The sequence below is a fragment of the Arvicola amphibius genome, chromosome 5, assembly GCF_903992535.2.
Source record: "Arvicola amphibius chromosome 5, mArvAmp1.2, whole genome shotgun sequence".
In the NCBI taxonomy this organism is placed as follows: Eukaryota; Metazoa; Chordata; class Mammalia; order Rodentia; family Cricetidae; genus Arvicola; species Arvicola amphibius.
Window position 1 is genome coordinate 126,431,410 of NC_052051.1, and position 19,942 is coordinate 126,451,351.

The following is a 19,942-nucleotide window of genomic DNA, read 5'->3' on the forward strand; positions in this document are numbered from 1 at the left end:
ACTTGGCAAAAGGAAATTATCTAGCTTTCGTACTAATTCTTATTTCTGAACATATCTGTAACTCGAGAGCAATGCATTTATAGACACAGGCAATTTTGGAATCCATTAAGTCTCTTCATTATTCACTGAACTTGGGGAAAACCTCAAAACAATAACAAAGTAAGTCTCATAAGAACTAGGACCTATTTGTGTCATGAAGTTATTTTTATTTCCAATATAGTTTATCTCTTAGGCTTGTACTCTGGCCACTGCTGTGAAGTGGGACATGTACCAATTACTGTAGACTAAGAATGTTCTTATCTATTACATTAATGAAAGGTTTTTAATATACAGGGTTTAGCTCTGAAAATAATTTTATTGAAAATTAATTTTTATTATTGAAAATATTTTTTTCACACACTACCTCCTGATCAATTTCCCCTCCTATAATTCCTCCTAGAGCTCCTTTACCTCCCCATCAACCCAATTCAATACCGTCTTTCTCTATTTCTTTAGAAAAAAGCAAATAAACATATAAATTAGAGTAAAAAAAAAGAAAAGAAAAAGTACAAGAAACACACACGCAATGTCATGTCATGCTTGCTATCAGCTGATACAAAGACACTGTTTCGTAGAATAAAAGTTTACTTTGATGGATAGACTGGAATGCTGAAGAATACCTGGTTTTGCTTACTTCTGAGTGAAAAATGTGGTCGCTAAGTAATCTTTAGTCCACAAATGCAAGGATGGCTATTGATGAAAATCAAATTCTCTCATAGCTTGAGAAGTAAAGGATCAAGAGATAAACACTGGTTTCGTTGAGTTGTTTTGCTCTCAGAGCAAATTATTTCTTCATTACATAAGAATGACAGTCCGGGGTGAAACAGAATCTTTTATTTTATTTAATTTATTTTTTAAAAACAAAACAAACTTTTTTATTCCACACACCAATTCCAGTTCCCACTCCCTTCCCCCTCCCATGCACTCTATCTCCCCCCTGAATCCAATCCTCAGAGAGGGTAAGGCACAATGCTTTGGGAAGGTCCAAGGCCCTCCTTACTATATCTGAGTAAGGTATTATCCAAAGAGAATAGTACAAGCAGTAGGGATAAATCCTGGTGCTGCTGCCAGTGGTCTTGCAGTCTGCCCAGCCACACAACTGTCACCCACATTCAGAGGAACTAGTTTGGACCTATGCTGGTTCCTTTCTTATCTGGCTGGAGTTGGTGAGTTCCCATTAGCTCAGGTAAACTGTTTCAGTGGGTATCCCCATCATGGTCTGGACCTCTTTGCTCATATTCTCACTCCTCCTACTCTTCAACCGGACTTAGGGAGCACAGTCCAGTGCTCTGCTGTGGGTCTCTGTACCTCAGCTGTTGGATGAAGATTCTGTGAAGACACTTAAGCAACATTGTTTGTCATAGCCCCAAACTGGAAACAACCTAAATGCACTTAAACCGAAGAATGGATAAGGAAAATGTGGTATATTTACACAATGGAATACTACACAGCAGGAAAAAATGACATCTTGAATTTTATAGGCAAATGGATGGAGCTATAAAACATCATTTTGAGTGAGGTAACCCAGACACAGAAAGACAATTTTCACATGTACTCACTCGTAAGTGGTTTTTAAACATAAAGAAAAGAAAACCAGCCCACAAATCAAAATCCCAGAGAACCTAGATAACAATGAAGACCCTAAGAGAGACATACATAGATCTAATCTACATGGGAAGTAGAAAAAGACAAGATCTCCTGAGTAAATTGGGAGCATGGGGACCTTGGGAGAGGGCTAAAGGGGAAGGGAGAAGCAGGGAGGGGAGCAGAGAAATATGTAGAGGTCAATAAAAATCAAGAACAACAACAATGAAAAGATATTCATCAATCTGACTACATGGCAAGACCAGAATTTTGCATGATTTCTCAGTCTTCCCTGGACTACTCTATGATAAGACAGAACTTCTTACCAAAGTCAATATTGGACATTCAGAAGAAAATTGTAAACAGAAATATAAATCTTGAATATACTAATGTTCATTCTCTGCAATGGATATTAGCATATACACATATATAAAATCAATAGGATTCAGCCTAAAAAATCAGAAGCAGTATTTTGTACACTAATCAGTGTTTTACTTTGTAGTCTGAGCTGTATAATTGAAGCATATAAAGTAGTAGATAGCAGATTTGATGTAATACATACAAAATTTTGAAAGATGCTTAAGTGACCAAATCATTCTGGAGCCAAGATTCTCAAGTCTCTAATTTTATTCCAGGGAGAACAAGAATCCAGGTTCCTAATGTTTGCTTAATGGCCCAATCGTACCTGGATAATGAGACAGTTGAGGGTAGAGAATGGTGCCCATTCATCACAGGAAACAGAACACGAGTGTCATGTTGTTTATTTACAGTGCAATATAGAAGGACCTATGGATCACATTGCTGAAGCAAGCAGAACAATAAAAGGTACTTAAAGCCATTTGTATTCATTTTAAAAATTGAAACCACAAAACGAAGTCAAGATTTCTATTCTTTCTGACAGAGATACACATTTATCAAGAGCTGAATGCTTTGTTCTTCAAACAGTGCACAGTGGGGGGTTGGATTTCTACAACTCTCGTTTCACTCTGATGGAGAAACAATGAAATTGGAGAATAAAGCAGTAATTAGATCATCTTGTGTCCTCATCATCATGCTCATGAGAATGTCACACATTCTCCTTGCCTGTTATGATTTTCAACAAAATTTCTGTCCGTTTTTTACTCAGCACAATGCAGTACATTTTAGCTGTCACTAGATTCCTTTCCTCTCTTTAAAGCTAACCTCATTATTCTTAGTGAGTTCTGTAGTGTAAAATATGTCTGATCATTTTTGTTGGCAATGAAATAGATCTGTCATTTTCAGAAAGAACATGATGTCCATCTTTTATGTTAGGTTATTAAGCTTTTAACACGTAGCCTCCTCACATATTAAGTCTATATCCTTGTTCCTTTCCCCTTAATTTTAATAGCACTGAATCACATTTTTCAGAAGGATAATGCATAATGTCAGACAAACATGTGAGTTCTCCCTGTGTGATTTAGAAAAGAGGAACACGTGGAGATTCATGTTGCCAGTGTATGTCCAGATGCACATGGTATAACTGAGAGCAACAGAAGACAGTGAGGATGAATCTGAGCATCAGACGGTTGTCCTTCAACACGGGGAGAAATTCATTTACATAGACTAGAGGAAACTCCAGTATAGCCTTAGCACCAAGAAACAGGCTATGTTTCTGTCCCATGCTTTTAGATAGAAATGTCCTCCTGATTGAAGCATTTCATCCTAGAAACAGAGGATGTAAGACTCAGGAAGTACTAAGATTAGCTTTCCTGGTGTCTGAAGCTGATATGTAAGCTTCCAATGGAAGGAAGTAACCAACGGTTCTACCCAGCGATGATGCCTGTGAACCACACCAGTGTTCACCACAGCATGATAAACCTAAGGGTGCAGTAGTGGCAGGCACACATCATGGCAAACAACAGTTCTCTATATGGGTTTAAGACGTCAACAAGACGGGACATCATGCCTGATCCTGGAAACCTAGCCAACTGCCCAGGGCTAGGGAAGGAAGCCATGAATCTCAGAGGAGACTCTACAACTGCCACGTTAGTAAAACAGCATAATCTCTATCTACATTTTACCCACAGATGAGTGCCATCCTCACACCTCATAAAGGAACTTGCTCTTTGCATTAAACAGAGTATTGCTGATAACCACAATTAATCAAAACACAGAGTTATGGATCCCTGTCCCTGATACATCTATAATACACCTCCCACACCAAAGGCTCAGGGAAACAGGGGCTGGGAGTGGTGGTGGAAGAGAAAGAGGACCAGAGAGTCTGCTATAAGATTGTATCTCGTGGTAATGTCAGAAGTTAAACCCATGATGTCTCACCAACATGATGTGCCGAAATGTGAACTAAACAAGGACAACACCAACAGACACGGCGAAGTGCAGAGGGGGAAGCACTGAGGCCTCAACCTTATACCGAAAGTAGGAGAAGTAGTTTTCAGCAGAGAAAGCCACACCATTTGGCTATCCAGTACCAAATGGTCAGGCCTGAAAGCATATACACACCTGTAACGTTATACAGATCTACAGATGTGTTTATGTATTTCAGAACACATAAACAATATGTATTTTAATTATATATAACCTATATTCATAAAATAACAGGGGAAAGGATTATTTCAGCTCATCGTATAGAGAATTAAGTCCTTCATGATGGAGCCAGTGCTGAGAGTGAGAGAAACAGGAAATAGAGAGAGAGAGGGGAATGCGAGCTTCTAGTGAGATTCCTTCTTCCGTCTCTAGCTTTCAGCCTACTGGAAGATGCTATCCACATTCAGGGTTGGTCTTGGGCCCCAAGTTCAATTTCGTGGAATCACTTTCACAGACACACAGACAATAAAGATTTATTGTGATACTTACTTTAAAACAGAAAAGACTAAAATTATCATTGTTTCATTAGCTCATTTATATAACTCCAACTTTACTAATATACTTTACAAAATGCTTACCTAATAACTTTAGTGCTTATTTGAATTTTCTCCAATAATATGCATATTTGACCTATATGGAAAAGTATTAATTATTATTACAGAGTACCAACCATCAGCTGCTTATGAACACATTAATACAATCAATACCATCTGTATCCACTAACTAAAAAAGCCATTTTTAGTTAGTTTTTGTTGTCATTGTCTTTGAGATATTTATCCTAATAAATTGTCAATATACACCTTTCCAATGCTTTCTTTTCAGCTTGAGCTTTCAGTAACACTTAAATATAAAAAATTCAAATAACAACAATGTAACTATATATTAATGATATCTAAACTTTCAGTAGTTAAAAAGCAATTTATATTAAGTTTTTAACTACACATTTATAGAAATGACTCATATGGAAACTGCTCTACCAAATATATATCTAGTTTTTATTTTACCAGCCACTCTTTGATGCTGAGATTTGCCATTGAAAAAGAAATACTTTCTGAATTCTTTGAGTTAGCCTCTCCATGATTTTACATTTTTATTCCCTTTTCAATTTGCTTTGATTACAGTGTATAGTTTTGTAAGTTACCCAATGTATGCACTCCATTTGTATGTGTGTGTGTGTGTGTGCGCATGTGTGTGTGTGCATGCATGTATTTTTTGTTTTGTTTTGTATTTTGGTAATTTTTGTCTTATTGATTTTCTTTTATTAATCTATTTCTGGTCTGTTTTGATTTTGTTTTGTTTTTATTGTTTTTACTTTTGAGAGGGTGCATAATGTCCAACCATTGTACTGATTCAATAATATTTTATTAAAAGACTCAAGATACTCTATGAAAATCCTAAACTAAAGTATTCTGTAACAAAGTATGACTCTTCATTTTTCACTTTTTCCAACTTTTGTCTTATATAGCAGTTTTAAATATGCATTTGTTTTTAGATCAAATTTTACATTTATAAATTGTGGAAAAATCCTCACATTAAACTTAAAATTAATTTTTTGAAAAACTTTTAAAAATATAACACACATTAAAAACTCTATATCATCAGGTAAGTAATAAATATATATTATAAGTCCACAAGATTTAGAGTTTACATGCCAAAATTAATTTCTCTGATTCCAAGCACACAGGCTGTACTTTTCCCCCCCACTCTCATTGAAGTTAGGTGTAGTCAAGTGCCTGACCATTGTATGAGAGAATGCAAACAGAATGAAAGGTGCTGCTTCCAGCACCAGATTGTAAAATCCCCCCGCCCAATTTCTCAATGCTCTTTTGTCTATACAATAGACGTGACAGACTACACTCTTCACATAGGTATGCTTGGTCTATCACTTAGGAAAGTGTTGAGGGTCATGTTCTTCCAGATTGCAACCCAGGAAGAAAGAGTTTCAGGAGAAAAGGGTTGTTTTGTACTGGATGCTACTTGATAGTCTGGTTAAGTACCACGAGAAACAACTTTGATTTGGAAAAAGCTGATGATATATAAGGAGGCATAAAAGGTCTTGAAGTCCTGCAGAAGCTAACTTCTTTAAAACTGTGAACATAAGATAGGACTTTGGAAAGGGATTTGAGATTTAAATCAAAAGCATTAGTGAACAAAGAATTAAAGCCTGAATCCTACAGGGGAGAAAATAAGGATGAAGTATGTTGTCTTCCTGCCAAAGCCCGCTGCTCAGATTATAGCTACAACTTTTTTTTTCAAAGAAATAGGAAGGGATCCTACTCAATCCATAAGCAAAAATAATAGTACAAACCTGAAAAGTAAGTTTAAAAAACAACCCTGTGAATGCTGTATTTTTTAAAAAAGTAATTGTCATTACTAAAGAGCTATGAGCTGAGCTAAAAATAAAAATAGAAAATACAATGCATAGTGACTCCAACTTCCAGCCGAGCCAGTCAGTACTTGGTTTTTCAAGAAACTCTTTCTATTTCTTTTCCTGATGGATGAGTCATCGCAGACACATAGCAAAGCAATTGCTGTGATAATCAGTCCAAAAGATTCATCTATATTTTTTAAAAAGAGGTTTTATTATGTCTGGTCTTGCACTGAGCTATTTGGTTCATTTTGATTTGAGTTTTTGCTTATAGAGTATTACTCAGGTGTGATTGCATTCATTTGTAAGTGGCGATTTAGTTTTCCCAAATCTATTTATTAAATATATTGGTCTTTCCCCAATAACCTCTCTCAGCAACTTCATCAAAGATGAATTGATTATACATGTTTATTTTGGACCGCTCTATGCTCCTCTTTTGTCTCTATGTCTATCATTTATAAATCTATGTATATCTTCAAGAGTGTTTATATTACTATATGATTATTAAACATATATGTGAACTTTCAGAATGATCATGGAGAGGAAACAACACAAATGTGTATGAATATATACAAAAGTGAGACCATTGTGCCAAGTAAAATGAGCCAGTAATATACAAAATTCTTTTATGTTTCTGTTTAATTTATTGTGATGGTCAAGCCCAGGAGCAGAGAATAAAATGGTGGTTTGCAAGGGCTTTGAAAAAGTGGGAGAATAAATGAGGACTTTAAGGGTTGGATATAAAAATTAGTTTTGTTAAAGGAACAGATCTCAACTTAAATGTTCTTGCCACCCCTTTATTAGAAATAAAAAAATTACAGAGAAACTATTAAAGTTCATGGGTATGCTTAATATTTGAATACAATGACTCTATCATGTGTGTATATATGTTCAAATTAATCAGATTATATAAAATTATAATCATACTATATAATTAAATATACGTAAGTATGCAGTAACTGTGAAGTGATGCACATGCTAATAAGTTAGTTATACATGATTAATACATATTTGAAAACATCCATACAATAACTATATATATGTTTATATACACATATGTATTTATCTATATATCATTTTAATAATTTAAAAATTAACATATGGTTTTGTGTATAAACTTTACATGGATAATGGTAACTTTTAAATTGAGTTTTTCAAGGTATACATTTCCCTAGGATAACAATACTTCTTGATTGTTTCTGCAAAGTGTCTATTGAAAGAATAGTACAAAAAGATTGTTCAACATAGAAATGGAAGAACATAAGTTATGGAGCTAAATGGAGGGGATTCCTTCTAAAGTGCAGGTTTAAGATCTAACTATGACATTTCCTTCATTATTTGTGTGGAGAGTTTTAAGGCTATCAACAACTCAGGAAGGCAGATCCATTTGAAACATTGCTGAAAAAATTGAAGTACTTCCCTTTATCGTGACCCTCTGCCTTTCCTTCCCAGAATGTTTGTTTCCTATTTCAGTTCTTTATGTAAGTATGGACTTGCAGCATGTAAGTCTACTCAGTGACGTAGAGAGGAAAGGAGACTTTTCCTTTCTTTCTTATCATCTCTGTCCCAAGCATGTTTTCCCTGTCACTCTTGGCTTCACTCTTTCTCTGAAATTCCTCTCTGTTCCATGTGGCTTCTTTTCTGCCATGTACTTGACTTCCCCTGCCAGCCCGACTCAAATGAGAACCACCTTTTTTGGTTCCTCTTCTAGGCAGTTGATGAGATTTGCAGCTTGCTACCTGAAGATTTAACTTTCAAACTCTGATAAAATTGCCCTTAAGTTGGAAGCAACACAGGCAACCCAGAAGAATTCCACCACTGCTTTGAGTCTCTCCATCTCAAGATTCGCATTCTCCATTTTTTCAGAATGGGTGCTTTACGTCATGGTTTTAATATTTTGTGTTTTAGTCTTTGAAAAGTGAAACACATCAACACACAAATGGTCCTGAGTAACAGGACTGAATGGCATATACCTCGTCTGGACTTTGAAATGGGAGCAGAAGTGAAACATTTTTTGGACCACTTAGAAATGAGATGCATGTGCTTTAAAGACAGGAAAGGGTGCAAATTTATGAGCAGAGGGCGAAATTGTGATAGGGACTACTTCTTTCAACACAAAGAATAGAAACAAAAAGAAAAAGACCGCCAAGCACAGATCTATTCCAAAACACAAAGTTAGACACAGTTTAGCCTCTTCCCAACATTATGACCATATTCTAGGAAGTGACATGTGCTTTTTCCCAAAACAGTCAATAAAAGCATCTCCAAGCCTTGGTCCATTACAGCTCACTGAGATGAGGCCACCATGATGCATTAAGTTACATCAGCAGAGCTTGCCTCAGCCTGACTGCGCAGAGAATATGTCAGTGTAGAAGTGAACAGCTGTGCAAAGCAGCTCCACGTGACCTAGATGTGGAAGACAAATGAATTTATGTTGTTTAGGGTTTGGGTAAGAACAGTTATCATTTTATGAGATCAAAACATAAATCTTAGATTACTACTTTCAGAATCAATCATTTATAGATGTATTAATGCTAAGTACCTTATAGTTCCTCTTCTAAAGGGTTCCATTGGGTAAGCCAGTGCAATCCACACATGGTGTTAAGCTTTCATTTTCTTGATGTTAGCTATCTTAAGATTTTTGTCAATGGTTTGCACAAAATCTATACACATAATACAATATCTAAGTTCCTAAATGGTTCACTAACTGTCAAGTAAAATGATTCTTCTCTCATAGATTTGGGAAATGAGGCAGAAGTAGGAAAATGATGAAAGTCTACTTCTAAACTCATATTTGGAAATGCCAGACCTGTATTTAGGCCAACACATCAGTCTCTAGGATTATAATTTTAGCCTTTAAATTGGGCTGTAGTTACAGAGAAACATTAAAAACTGTTGTCACCAGCAATTGTCCTCTCAGTGCTTAGAAACTATCATGTGTGTTGCTGCTACTCATATAGTTAGCACAGAATTGCTATGATTTGACAAATATGGATGAGGTGTGGGGACATTTACATCAGAAGAGAATTCCTTGATGTCTAAGGGGAGCCATCAAAGAATCTCAGAGAACAGAGAAGTCTCCCTGTGATTCTAAACAGAACTTTCCAAGATGTGAAGATTCACATGTATTGTGTGACAGGAAGGGTAGCACTTCATTTGCTTTAGCCCAAATTTATGGTTGGTAAAGGCCAGGCTTTCAGTTCTTCAAATATTTCCGTAAGTTTAAAACACTATTTCTCTGTCATTATAGAAAACTTTCCAGAGCTTGTAAAATAAAGCACTATTTTTGGCTCCGAGATTTCTCATAAAATATCTTACATTCGTACCATGTGTTGGAATAACTTCATTTTACCATAATTTCCTAGTAACATGGTTTGTTGCCTTTATGCTCATATTTATAAGAATATTTTTGTTCCTATATCACAGTGCTCTCTTTTTTAAATAGGCCCCCTTTGTTCCTCCCTTGCCTTTCCTCATTCATATAATTCATTCAAGAGGTATTCACGTTACTATTGCATATATAAATGGCTAGGATCTATATTTAGTGTTCAAAACAATACCTGAAAACATACAGAACAGTAAACAAGTACTTAGAACAAAAGGAGTTCAAAGGCCAAAAAATGGTCTCAGTTGAACATCTGCTACAAACGTGAGCCTAATAACAAAGGAGACCTACACAAAACAACAGCAAGAGGAAGATAACAAAACAAAAACCAACTATTTGAAGCCCAAGGAAATTTTGTGTAATGGACCTGAAGTTGAGATTCACAGAAATGCTAGGTTTAGTTATAAGGTACTCAAGGAAAAAAGTACAAACTATGGAAGGTATGGATATACATGATGTTCTCATTAAGGAACAGCCTGATGGTAGACACCATTAGCAGAGACACTTAGTCCTTAGCCTAAATACATCCCAATAGCTAGATGATAGTTTCTTTTCTCATCTGGAGTTCTCATACTGTCCATGGCTTTCCTCTTTTCATGAACACTGCAAAATTCTCCTAAGTCACCCCCTAGGCAGAAGGCAAGCAATGGGATAACTGGCTTTCTTGAGACTCCAGGGAAATCACTGCTGGCTAAATGAGAGCCCATAAAATTGAAAGAAGAAAACATCAATGAACTAACATTGACTGAGAGTACCATTTGTCCTTACAGCTCCATGTATTCTTTTCTTCCGCTACTGTTCATTTCTAAAGTAACTCCTTCTAGCCATAGGTTGTAAATGGAAGTATACATTGACTGTTTTGATCACTTAGATACTAAGAGGCCATGGCATTTAAACTCTGTGTTTAAATTAATTTTTCTGGCATAAGTGGACTCTAATATTATTAAATATATAGCCCAGACACACTTAAAAGTGATAATTTTTTAGTACTTTATTGTGCCGTTAATACTTTAATATGTTTTAACACACATTAATACTTTTTAACCCTTTCTAATGCTAGTGGTATCATCAACAGGCAAGGTTTCATTATTTTTTTTTTCTCTCGGCTGTACCTCAATGGGCAGCTCTTTAGTTCTCCATTGGGGTCACATTAAGAGAGTCTAATTCTGTAGCCAAATGCCACAGACCAAATAGTTCAAAGTGCAGAGCCTACTAATAAAAGAAACTGAGCTCTAGCCCCAGCGGTGAGACTTAGCTTTCTTATGGTATTAATTTTACAAAGGTAGTTAGTGAACGTTAAGATTATCTCTGATTACTGAACTACTTAGGGTCTCTTTAGAGTTTCAAGACTATCTAATTTAACTTAATTAGAAGCAAGAGGTACCTTCTTTTAGGATACTGCTACTTTTGATGAAAGGGAAATAGGTAATTTTGAAAGTGAAACTTCCTCATTGCATGTAGTAATTGGTGCAGGGAGTGGTGACCTAGCTCTATACCTGCCAATAACAGCATTCTACTCTGGTCTCCTGTCATTTCAAGATTAGTGATGCTCTAAGTTGTCAGAACTTCCCAGATATTGCAAATGTGAGCTGGGGTCCCAAGGCTGAAAAGGTTTAAATGTATTGCTTCTTTCAGGCAGTCTCATGGAAAAGCTTGTTTGCAGACATCAAGTTAACTTAGAGAGGGAAGAAATAAAGAGAAACTGGAGTTTCTGCTTTTGTGAGCATTCAGTTCCTGGTTTGTGGCTTAAATTTCTGTGTTCACTAAGTTGAGCTAGACTTGCTTCATGCAAAGTCAAGTGCACCCTAACTAAGAGAACTATGAGAGTTGTACAATGAGTTCTTTTGGGTTGTTTTTGTCAGTTAAGTGTAGCATGAATAATAAAAACCCAGAGACAGATATTGGGGATCAACCTGAAGATCTGAAAAACAAAAGCAGCCAAGCCACTGGAGAGCTCTTACCTCTTTGAAATCTTCAGATTGAAAAAGGGAGGGCAAGTTCCTGTCTTAGTTTGCTTTACGTTCCTTTCTAGTACTGGTACTAAAGGCATGCACCACCACTGCCGGGCCCCTATGGCTAACTGGTGCGGCTGCTGGGATTAAAGGTGTGTGCCACCATTGCTTGGCCTATATGACTGACGAGTGTGGCTGCTTTGCACTGACCTTCAGGCAAGCTTTATTTATTAAAATACAAAGGAAATATCCCTATAGTTAATTTTTTGAATGAATATATTTTACCTTTTCTAAAGAACCTGGAATTAGTCTACTTTATGGCTTTGGCATCTTTTGTGTATAAGGATAATATTATTTTACAATGTATTCCAAGTGCTATAGATTTTATTTTCTCTCTTTCTTTTTTTCCAGCCAAAATAAAATTAGCGAAGCTTCAAACTACTCAGTGTTAATTTTTTGATCTAACAGGTTATTATACAATTTTATCTTCTATTGTCAATTTGATGGCTTTTATTTTTACCTATTATGTTGTAGCTGCAATTATGAAGAATATATAAAAGTTCCAGAGACTGTAAATCAATACTATTGCCAGAAAAGCCAGTGGAAGAACTGATAATTGCTATAATAATTTTGTTCAAACTTGCTCAAGAATTTCATGTGTATAATACATATAGGCTTGCCCGTGTATGTTTAAATGAGGGAGGGAGGATCCCATTTAATAAAATGTAAGTTTCTTTAGTACAAGAGAGGTCTGCCTATGGACAGAGTTTATGAGAAAAGAAGAGTCATATGTAAACAATAATACCAACAATTATTATGGAAAAGAAAAATATGAAAAATAGTTGACTTCAAGTGAGACGTGCAAGTAAGAGTAAAAACAAGTAAACGTGAGGCAGGCTTTATTCTGCTTGTTTGTTGTTCTACTTAAAAGTAAAGGAAAACAAATGCATGGAAATCTCCTATTGCCATAACGGTAGAAATTCATTTGAAATGCTAAAAGAGAAAAGAGCTCCAGGGAATTTATAAATTATGGTAAAGAAGACGAAGGGAGCCACAGAGGAAAACCATTGCTGATACTACTATCTTTAGTTAAGTGGAAACTGTGATCATGTGAACAAGAAGAGCAGGAGGGATTTTCGTTTTGGTGTAGCCCACCTCCCTGGGCTTGCTTGACTAGATTAGTTTTTGTTTCTAAAACAAACAAAAAAATAGTTTTTGTAGCTCTTGCCTTTACATTTTTACTATGAACTTCCACAACGCTACTCTTTTGATTTGGTTTATAGTATAATTGGCAATAGCACCAATAGATGACTCAATTCCAAGGGCATATAAACTTAGCTTTTAAAGCAACAAAGAATAGTTGGCTATTATTCTATGAAGAATACTTTTACCACCACAACTAACCTTGCCACCCAGTCAGATCAGGCACATCTTTCTTCAAGGTTTACCCATGTGATTATACATAACTCTCTCCTCTGCTCACTAATCCCTGACCTACCAGATCGAGTCCAGGTCCCACATCCAGTGCCTAAGCCTAATATATACAAAGAAGTATAGGCAGCTAAGGAATGCTGAGAGGAGAGAAACAGTCTTCCTCAGCAAAGAAAACAACAATTGGTTACCCAATACCAAATAGTCAACCCTGAAAACATAAATACAAATAATATTACTCAGAGTGAGTGGTTGGATTTATTTAGGAATATATATATATATATATACACACATATATATATATATATATGTATATATATATACATATATATAAAATGTAACAGTAATTAATGAAGAAAGAGGCTATCAATTTGAAAGAGAGCAAAGAGAAGTATATGGGAGGGTTTGGAGAGAGAAAGGAAGAAAAGGGCAAAATGCTGAGATTATATTATTGTCTCAAAAAATAAAGTTCAAAAAAATAATAATCCATTTACAGGTTAAAATCTCAAACTTGTCAGACACTAATGGATCAGATGTTTGAAAGGTTTTCAAGCTGGTATAATCTGGATTCCTGGAGTTCATGAAAAAAAATACAACAAGCCCTCTCTAGAGCAACTGGAGGATCTCTGTTGAGACAGGTACTGATATGCTTAAATCCTCTTTTGCTCCTAGCAGAACTAGCCTGGAAATCTGAGTATCTGGTCATGCAAAAAAAAAAAAAAATGGATGCAATGTGAAGGATGTGAAGGGCAAGTGTTGTCTGCTGACTTAGTGGCTGCAACCTAAATCTACTGATATTTTAACTCTGTCCCCCTAGGCCACACAGTCAGCACCCTGCCACTCAGACTGTGCCTGCAGAGATTTATGTTCCCACTGGCACTGGCTTGACTTTGGCCACCAAATATAAGTTTTAGCAGTCTTTGCAGTTTATTTGCCAATAAAGGCTCAGGAGTCAGATGTTGGAGTAAAAACCTGTCAGCTCAGAGAGGCCAAGAAGTAACCCACTGACCTTCTTTTTTAACCAGAGACCCAGCCAGAGAGATATCTCCCCACTCTTCTCCAACCAAAAAGAACACAAATCTCTAAGTCCTTTTCTACTCCCTTCTGTGTGTTTCTCTGTCTGTATTCCTGGCTCATCTGTTCTCTCTATGGCTAATTGCTGTCAACTAGTCACTGACTGTGCCCCTTAACCCAGGTTAATTTTATTAACACAGTCTTGGAGTTTCACAATGTGATCAAATATCCTGCAACATGGGAGGTAAAATAATAAAGCTTCATCCCTACATTGAATGAACACACGAACAAACAAACACAGTAATAAATGCTGTGAAGGATTCAGACTAACAACATGGTGACTACTGTGTACAAAGAGGTACTCCCTGCACTCTCATAGAACAGATGACAGGAAATGAGGCAGATCAAATGGAATCTGAAACAGGAGTAAAAAGTTCATTCATAAAATGTGAAAACGATATGGTAAGCAGAGGGAAGAGGAAAGGCATGCCTCTTATTCTCTCAGAATTTAATTTCAGTCTTTGATGAATGACGACGTCTCATAAGACTATTATAAAGACACAGAGCCTAGGCCACACCCCAGTGATGTCTCCACGTGCCCTTTAATGTCTATTATCTCTGGTAGAAAGAGCTCCCTCTCCCAAGAGTTACTCGTCTCTTTAACATTGTATAGGTAATATTAACTATTATCAAGTACGAAATTTTAAGGGAAATACTATGAAAATAGTGTAGATATTTATATATATATTATAAAGACAACACCTTGTATTTTAAAATAAATTATGATGATTGTGCTGACAAATTCAAGTTATTATGGATTTACCCAAAGAACCTCAGCAAGAGAGGATATTTATTGGTGTTCTTTGAGAGTATTTGTGTTATTTTTTAAAGACAAATACCAATTGTCTTCTAGGTCAGTTCTTCCACAAATGGTCCTCTTTGAATTTCTCAGGTAAAAATGTGCAGACCAAATTTTTATTTTCTTTGTTTCTCAATACACAGCTTTGTTTGTTCCTACCTGTGTCCTCTTTGTGACCTTTAAAAATAACACACAGTAAAAAAAAAAATACACATGGTATCCCAGAGTCGTTTTGATTTTCATTTCCCTGATAGCTAAGGATGTTGAGCAGTTCCTTAAGTGTCTTTCAAGATTTGAGATTCTTCTGTTGAATATCCTCTGTTTAGATCTGTACCCATTTTTAAATTGACTTATTTGCTATTTTGATGTCTAGTTTCTTGAGCCTTTACATATTTTGGAGGTCAGTCTTCTGTCTAATGTGTGTTGGTGAAGATCTTTTTCCATTCTCCAGGCTGCCATTTTTGTCTTAGTGACTGTGGCCTTTGTGTCATTTGTTATTTATGTTGCTCTCAGAGTCTGTGCTACTGGTTTTACATTTAGGAAGAGCTCTCCTGTGCCCACGCTTTGAAGGCTACTTCCCACTTTCTCTTCTATGAGGTTCAGTGTGACTGGATTTATATTGAGGTCTTTGATCCATTTGGACTTGAGTTTTATGCATGGGTATAGATATGGATCTATTTACAGTCTTCTACATGTTGATATCCAGTTATCAGGGTTGACACCCTTTGTTGAAGATGCTTTCTTTTTTCCATTGTATAATTTTAGCTTCTTTGTCAAAAAGCAGATGTTCATAGGTGTGTGCTCATATATCAGTCAGAATGGCTAGGATCAAGAACACTGATGATAGCTTATGCTGGGAAAGAGGAGGAATAAGGAGGACAATCTTTCATTACCGGTGGGAATGCAAACTTGTACAGCCACTTTGGAAATCAGTATGGTGGTTTCTCAGAAAATTGGGAATCAACCTACCCCAGGATTCAGCAATATCCGGATTCAGCAATACCCCTCTTGGGCATATACCCAAAAGATGCTCAATTATAGTACAAGTACATTTGCTCAACTATGTTTATAGAAGCATTATTCAGAATAGCCAGAACCTGGAAACAACCGAGCTGCTCCTCAATCAAGGAATGGATAAAGAAAATGTGGTACATTTACACAATGAAATACTACTCGGTGGTTGAAAAATAATAACAAAACAAAACAAAAAACTCGACATCTTGAAACTTGCATGCAAATGGATGAAACTAGAAAAAAAATTCTGGGTGAGGTAACACAGACCCAGAAAGACTAATACAGTATGTTTTCACTTGTAAGTGGATATGAGTTGTAAAACAAAAGATTACCAGACGATAGTCCACGAACCCAGAGAAGCTAGGTAACATGTAGGACCTTAAGAGAAACATACATGGATCCCCCCCAAATAGATATGATATCCTGAGAATATTGGGAGCATGGGGGTGGGGATAGAAGGGAGGAAAGAATAGGAGGGGGAGAGAAGGAGAGGTGGGAAGAGAATATGAGGGAACAAGCTGGTTGAGATGGAGGAAGGACAGAGAGGGAGAGCAAGGAAAGAAATATCGTGATTGAGGGAGCCATTATGAGGCTAACAAGAAATCTGGCTCTAGGGAAATTCCCAGGAATCCACAAGGATGACCCCAGCTAAGACCCTAAGCAATAGAAAAGAGGGTGCCTGAAATGTTCTTCCCCTATAATCAAATTGATTACTACCTTAATTGTCATCATAGAACCTTCATCCAGCAACTGATGGAAGCAGATGCAGTAATCCACAGTGAAGCACTGGACTGAACTCCCGAAGTTCAGTTGAAGAGAGGGAGGAGTGATAATATGAGCATAGGGGTGCAAAGGGGTCAAGACCATGATAGGGATACCCACTGAAACAGCCTGCTTGAACTAATGGGAACATACTGACTCTAGAATGACAGCAGAGGGACCTACATAGGACAAAACAATGACAGCAGAGGGACCTACATAGGACAAAACTAGGCCTTCTGAATGTGGGTGACAGCTGTATGGCTGGGGTAGTCTGTGGGGCCATTGACAGTGGGACCAGGATTTATCCCTACTGCTTGAACTGGCTGTTTGGAGCCCATTCTCTTTGGAGGAATATCTTTCTCAGTCTAGATATAGTTGGAGGGCCTTGGTCTTGCCTCAAAGCAATATGCTAGTCTTGGTTGACTCTCTATGGGAAGCCTTACCCTCTCTGAGGAGTGGATGAGGTGTGTGTGGGGGGAATTGGAGGGATAGAGAGGAGGGGAGGGAGTGGAAGCTGGAATTGGTATATAAAATGAGAAAAGTTTTTTTTAATAAATAAAATAGAGTACAAAAGAATTCAAGATCATGGATCATGGATCTACAGCATCACAAAGGGCAAAAGCGTAGTTCTCTCTTTTTTCTGCTTTCTATTCATCCATCCCTTTCCTTTAGTTTTGTTGTTCTCTTAGGTTTGTGTACGTGTTCACACATACGTGTGTGTAAGTAAATGTGGGAATGCGGGATCAGAGCATAACCTTGGGTGTTGTTCTTCAAGTTCTAGACTTTTTTTTTGGATCTCTCATGGACCTGGTGCCTGCAATGGAGGCTAGCCTAGACAGGCAGCACATCTTGGTGATCTACTTGTCTCTGGCTCCCTAATGTTGGGGATTAAAGTAGGTACTCTTAAGTCTGACTTCTTCAAGTGGGCTCCAGGAACTGAACTCAGGTCCTTATGTTTGTGCAGCAGGTCCTTCAATAACTGAGCTTCAATAACATCATCCCAGATGTTCACCTTGTTCTGCAGATAGGAACTGGAACTGAGAAAACTATCGACCAGGATGACCTAGAATATCTGATTTTCCTTCCTGGCTGGTAAAAAAAAAAAAAAAAAGATGGCTGAGGTCAGGAAGGATGAAGAAAGCCAGATGTTAGGATCCAATAATGAACTTGAATAACTTAGTACGAAGTAATTATCAACAAACTTGTCAAAGGTGCATATGACTAAGAAGAGGTAAGCAGACTGAAAGAAAATATCTTAGCATAACCGAGTAAAATGTAGACTGGGGAAGTTTTATGTCAAACACTTAATTGCTTTTGAATCTGTATTTTGAAAGCAGCATTGCTAGAGGCGACAAGAGAGTCTGGGAAGATTTTGTTTTCTTCAGTAAGAATTATGCAACCTCCCCGGAAACAAATAAAAACACACAATATTCTAACATAAATCAGTGAATTGCTGTTAGTTTGAAGGATACATTGGTTCAATTCCAGTTGGACTTTTTCTGGTTTGCTCAATCTCTGGCTTCCAGGAAAGGACAACATAATGCTACCATGTCACAAGCACCTCTGCTCAAGAGCAGTTAGGAAACATCAGTAACTCATTCGAGGGAGTAAACAAAAGGATCAAGACAAGTTATTTCACAACTACAAACGGACACTACAAAACTCTTTCTCACAGAATGTTGTAAAATATTTGCCAAAGAGGAAAATGGAAAAGAAAGAAAACAAGTAGTTTTTGAGAAAAGCCCAGAGGAGTTCAGTTAGAGTAACTTTAAAATGGAAAATGTTTTGCTTTCAAACAAAACTGGAAGTATATCGGATTTTTTTGGGATTGGTTTGGCATTACAACCACCCCCTTTCTTATTTATATACTTTGCATCGAGTGTCAGAGAATATATGTACCGTTATCGCATTGACTTAGTCAAAGCCTGGGGTACTTAACCTTTCAACAGTGACAGACTGATCTTTGTGTATCTCTTCCGGGTTGTCACAGTCTCAAAAGGAGACCAATGTCTTTTGTATGTTTGAGCTTTGAGGTTTAAAGTAGAGGATTCATCTGGCACGATGAATTTTACTGTGTAAAAAATGCTTATTAGCTCAACCTTTGTAATTTTGAAATAAATGAAAATATGTAAAAAAAGAACAAGCAGGTGAGAATATCTGGTTTATGTAACCAGACCCTTCCTTTTTATTGGAAACACCCACGACTACGGGTGGTGGCTGTGACACATTTGTTTTTTGCCTTCTCATTTTCTCTCTGTGCAATATCTATTTAATTTACATGTTCTACTATGTACTGCCAATACAAGGACACACTATCCACGGCTTATTCAGAGAATTCACACTGAGTAGTTGACACTCGGTGAATCATAAACTCTGCCTTTATAACAATGCTACTGGAATCTTTCAGTCCAGTAAGCCATCCAGAGCATGTCCTAAATTTGCTACCAGGTCTCACCAGATTCCTTGAAGCTTATGAGCTATTACGTGTCTCTCTTCTTTGTGTTTGTCTTAGGAAAGGCTCTCCATGCAGTACTGGGACCCTCAATGTGTGACTGACAGACGCTTTCATATGGCCAGGCATATTCCTGGGCATTCCTTCAGAAACACACTATGATAATGTCACATTACTGATATTACTCAAATTAATCACACAGTAAAGGTAGTCTCTGGAAGATTTATTGTAAATTAACTGTGTTGCTTCATCATAAAAGACTTCTGGGGAACTTGGCAAATTCAAATACAGTCCTTTAGCCAGTGTTCTTTCCCATTGTTATCTACCATCTTCTGCTATGGTTGCTTTCTTGTAGGGATTTAATTACAACGATATTTCATTTTTTTAATCAAATTCCTACAAACCAGCCTTTATGTCCACTGATGATTTTCATTTATATTGATGAACCCTGTGATTGTTGCTAAAACATCTGTTTAACAACCTTTTTCATACTTATTAGCTGGTGTTCTATTCTAAAGATATTTTTCTTCTGTATAGACATAAATGAATAAATTATTTATGTAAATATATGCAAATGTTTGTTTATGTTTATAAATTTATTTATGAAAGTGTGAAGTAATTAACTTGAGTTTTATTTATTGAATTGTTATTTTTACTATTTTATTTTAAAATATTTTAAAAATTGTTTTGTGTTCACATCATCATAGGTTGATGCCTCTACCACACTTCCAGTCTG